Genomic DNA, 5,518 nt, shown 5'->3' with positions numbered 1-5,518 from the left:
GTTATGTTTGATGTCGCTATTCCACACCAGGAAGAAGCCGAGCCATTCATCTAAAAAAAGTATCACCGAACTTTAAACATGTTGTCTTCCTATCTGCAGTTTTTGTTACAGCTGCTGTATTATTGTTAATGTATGCATTATCAGAAGATGTAATGAATATCTACACGTTTTGCAATGACCTTATCTATATGCTGTAATCTCATTTTAACTTCTTGCACATTCTCTAAAATGGCTGAAACTCCAACTGCAGGGTGAAACCTGTGAGGACACTCTGTCCCCTGGTTATATCGAGGCAAGAAAATGGGGAAGTGGAGATAAAAATAATTTTTGCTGATGATAACCGAGTTCTCCTTTACAGTTACCATGGTAACCTGGGAAAAGGAAGGAAGTGGAATTGTTGCAAAGCTCAGCAGGACCGGCTGAACCACTGACAGACACCAGAATACGTGATTAAAGCTTGTAGAAGCTCCTTTATGTTTGTGTTTGTGTTGTATCAAAACAGCGCACAACTGTAAAAGATACAAGTGGAAAGTTTCCTATTGCTGTCGTACTTATTAGTCTAGTAGCTTGCAGTGGTAGCATTGATGAGCTCTTATCATCATGCTGTGGACTCTAGCAGAGTCTTATCTGACCCCATTAGATTATCTATTAACTTGCATAATCAGCCTCTGCAAGCTCCAACTGACCTGAACTGCACTGTACTGAACCCAAATCAACTGAAGAGACACATCACACTGTGCCCTGATTGTAGACATAGACATAGACACAGGTATGGTCAGCAGGCAGGCAGAGTGATTCAGTCCTTCCTTCACAGATAAAATGCACCCTGCTGAAGCGTCATTGAGCAAGTCAGTTACAAGGTTATTTCGATTGCTAAATGACACTGGGCACAACTGAAGCCACGCGTGCAACTACAGTCTACACTCCCAACAGTCACCTGAGCTAAACATATCAAGGAACACAACTCTTAACACACGTCTCAAAACAAGCTCAGTGCAGCCAAACACTATGAACAACCCTCTCTGAGATAACACACACTCACTCAGAACACACCGAGAGTAAAAACACTAGCATCAAACACCAATACAGAAATCCCAAACTTTCAAATCTTTACCGTTAGAACAATTTGAGTGACTTCGTATAACTCAATAGATTCTTTGTAAAGAAAAGTTATAGATTTTACAATATATCAATTTTTATGTAAGGGTTAGAAGAAGGAATGAAAATCAGCAACAAAAAAATAAAGGTACATAACAGCAACAATGAATAGTGTGACTAATCCTGCCTCTCTCCAGCATTATGCCCAACTTCATCACATTGGATTTCTGCATGTCAATGTATAATTGTTTACTGTAATTCTTCTTTGGTGATTGTATCAAAAAATGCTTTCAGAGCTTTCTCTATGTAAACAGTGTGTTCACTAACAAGTCTACAGCAAGACACCTGCTTTGTCTTTCAGATAAAATTGCAACCAGCAGTGTTTGATAGGCACCGGACTGGAATCTGTTCTGTTTTTAATGCGTTGTTAACAGTTGTGACAGCAGTGTGTTAGCATTTGAACAAAGTGCTGTGAATCCACATCGTTGTGCAGGTTGTGGTTAAAGCCATGGGCTAAGTGTGTGGAGTTTTGAAAACAGTGTTCTAGCAATGAAATGTGAACAAGCGTTTGGTCCACGTGAACTGCTGCTCTGCAGACTGTGGTTAGAGTTGTGCCCACTGTGGTTTAGCAATTGAAAAAAACTGCAATGTCTTTGAGCTCAAGTGTGGTGTATCAGAAAGATACTTTTGTCACACTGTAGACTGAGAAAAAAGATGCATTTCTCTTTTCCGGGATCAATAATGTAGCATGAAAGTATCCACCCACTGTATTACTGGATCACATCTTCTGCCGACTACATATATTATAGTTACATCTTACATAAAAAACAAATGATATGCTATATGATATGGTCCAGTGATATAGGCTTTTACTAATCAACCCAGTAGTACAATGTAAATTAAATTGGCTCCATATTGGAGATATTATTCAAAGTGAGTACTTTTACTTTTGATACTTTAAGTACATTTTGCTGATATTACTTCTGGGTGGCCCCCTGAATGTTGAAGATTTGAATCATGTGTCGGAGAACCCTGAAAATTCATCAAGTCAAGCAGTGGTTTAGTGTGTGTGTGTGTGTGTGTGTGTGTGTGTGTGTGTTTGTTTTTAGATCTGTGAAGTCTTGGCAAGAGATCAATTATACATATTAACCAGAATATGGAGCCATTCCTATAACTTCTGCTGAGTGACTCATGAGCAAGGCTCTGATCACCAAGATTCTCTTAAGTCCTTTCTCATTGACTCATTGACAGTAAGAGAGAGTTGAATTAGCCGGCTAGCTCCAGTTGTCTGGGTAGAAAAGAGTTCACTGTTCCCTTACTGAATCAAGATTCACGAAGCAATAAACACCGCTCCCTGGTGTGCTGCAAAATGCATATTAGTAAAAGTTTACACTCAATATTCATACTAAATTTCAGTGTTGTCCTCTGTTCCTTGAAGATTTGAATGAATTCAAAATCAGGAGGTTAAGTTTTATGGTTGTTAAAAATCTTGAAAATCTCCACTTTTGTGTGAAATTTGCTCTGCAGATGAGAGAAAAATCTGGTTGTGCCTATTCTGCCGAGTAGTAACCACACTGACAGAAAGGCTGTCCCCAAGCTTTGTCCTTCAGAAAGACTAATGCTCATTCATAGTTCTGTTTTAAAATAGCAGCTCTGATGAAAAGAAAGAAACAAAGTATTGTGTAACCATCGCTCTCTCAGCTCCACTGGCCAAAAAACGTCATACAAGATGTAGATGGCTGTTAGACAGAAGTCTTAACATGATAAGCCTGTATTATTGAAGGATGTATACATTCATTTAAAGTAATATTCCAACGATGTTACATGTTAAAGTCAGTTTTACCTCAGTAGTACCTCTTAGCCTGTGAAAGCCTGTGCCACTAGCGGTGTGGAGTTTTAAAGATGTCTACAGAGTTGCATTACGGAAAGTGTCCAGCTTTTTGGGTGGATATATCACTATTTAATGACTATAAATCAGAATATCTCATTTTCTGCTCCATCAATCTTAACTAGTTGTTGTTGTTTTTTTATCTGTGTACAAGTTGATGGTTGGATCAACCTGCTATGGGGCCACAGGGCGAAAAAAACAAACAGTTGACCTTTTAACTCTCCATTCCTTCCACTCCCTGTGCACTGTACCAAATTGTCCAACTTTGTCATTCAGTGTCAGTCTAGTATGTGTTGAATAGTGTCATTCAGTGTAATTTTACTCTCGTTATTTCTGTTTTCTACTCTGTAAATATAGTACATGTCTGTCCATTTTGAAAAGGTATCTCTCCTCTGTTGTTGTTGAGGTTTCATATCGAAGGTCTAAGTAAAGCCCACAGATAATAATAGACTCATTAGTGCTCCAAAGATGCAGAGTTCAGAATCAGGATGACAACAAATCACAAACAAATATATATTTTGTCAAAAGAGAGACCTACACTAAATCAAAATCTTTTGTTTTGTCTGTGTCATGCTGCAAGTCTTGACTTTAAGTGCCCAAACACACAGAAGAAGATATCTTTGCACACCTGTATACAGATGTATGAAATGTCAGATGAAGGTCCCTAGACCAAAATATATTGTTCTGTAACTGTTTAAAGAATCCACTATAAAGGTTTAATCATTAGACATAGTGTGCATTTGTTGAGTAAACTTGTGTGTGTCAAGTGCTTAATTATCGAGTAATACACGTGTCTCTGTATTAACGGGGATGAGTGCGGTCTGGTTCATTCAGAATAATCATGAATGTTCCTTCCATATGTAATCTCATTATGCACTGACAGGGTGTTCTTGTTTCATTCAAACAAGTTTAATTGTCTCGGTGGCAAATTTACCCCATGTCTCTTTTTTTCTTTCTTGTGGCTAATGCTTTCTTTTCCAATCTTCTCTCTTTTCTTTTTTTTCTTCTCATCTGTCCCCCTCTTTATGTGTTCCCCTGTCCTTCTTTGCTAGTGTTTGTCTCACCTCATTAGTGGTGTCCATTATCTGTGAGGGGAGCTAAAAACGCAGCGTTCAGAATCAGGATGTCAACAAGTCATTTCCTGCAGTAGACACAGGACAGTGCGTGTGTGTGTGTGTGTGTGTGTGTGTGTGTGTGTGTGTGTGTGTGTGTGTGTGTGTGCATGCAAGCATGCGAGTATGTGTGTCAGGGCTACTAATGATCTACAAATCCCGTGGTTGTGTTGCGTCCCAGACTCCGTGTCAGGGCCACTTATTGGCAAACATGAATCTGGGCTTTACAGCACAGCAGCTGAGATGTCTGGGATCACACAAACAAACACACACACACACACACACGCGCGCACACACACACACACACACACAAACACAGATTAGTTTCTATCATCACACTAAGTGGAATCCCTTTATGTACAAGAGGGATTCCTGCAGTAGCTCAATTACAACTACTAAATATAGCCGAAAAGAAAAAAAACATTCACTGACAACAGTGTCTTAAAATACAGAAAAAAGAAATGTGCTCTTCATAATGAAAAAGCTTAATATAAAAACAGGCTTAAATTGAAATAGTGCAGTGCAAAGTAATAGCGTTGCGTCCCACAGGTGCAATTACAAAAATATTAGTTTTTATCTCAGTTAACCTTTGTTCAGCATTCCAAGTCATCATGCAAGATAGCACTTTCAGTATTTTCAGTTTATTTCTCCGTCCAACATGGGCGTCCTGAACCCCACCATTGATGGGTGTTCTTCTAAGTCAGCGAGTAGTAGCCATGTTCCATGTTGTCTTGATGCAAAGACATATTACAGGAATATCCAGAAGGACGACGACGACAGCAGAAACAGTTTGATCTGTCATGTGAGTGTAATTTACATTACGTCAGAACGTATTTGCCAAAGGCGTTTCCATATCCCATTTGTCGAATCAACTCTTTTCCCGACAAAGGCAAAAAACCACCTCAAGAGAGCGTAAAATAGTTTTTACGCAATTAAGGAAGAATTTTCACGTTTGCATTCATCTTTTCTAATGCAATACCTGAATGCATTCCCTTTTTGGAACATGCGTGCTGTACCTGGGAAGACTTGCAGCATGTCCCACAAGCACTCATGCATTTCACACTTTAAAATACATGTTGAATGGCCTGGCTTTTTGATTATGACATGACACAACACATGAATCTGAGTTTCTCTTATCTCTCTCTCAGACGGTTATGGTTGTGACATCTTCTCTGCCTCTCTTTGTTGACGACAGCATGTGACAAGGTCAACTTGAAATCTGCCCTCTCACATTGTGTGGGCTCTTTTGGCTGAAAAGAGTGTAAGTTTTCCCCCAATTAAATGTCAAATTCTGTTTCGCTCAGAGCGTGTCCGGGTTGTAAGTATTTCAGTCTTATTTTGGTCAACAACTGGGCTTCTATGTCTTGATGCAGGCTGCAGTGGAACAGCAAGTGTTGATCTGTCCTTGTGTTTTGGACTG

The sequence above is a fragment of the Etheostoma cragini genome, chromosome 4, assembly GCF_013103735.1.
Source record: "Etheostoma cragini isolate CJK2018 chromosome 4, CSU_Ecrag_1.0, whole genome shotgun sequence".
Taxonomy (NCBI): Eukaryota; Metazoa; Chordata; class Actinopteri; order Perciformes; family Percidae; genus Etheostoma; species Etheostoma cragini.
This window is presented reverse-complemented; position numbering follows the sequence as displayed.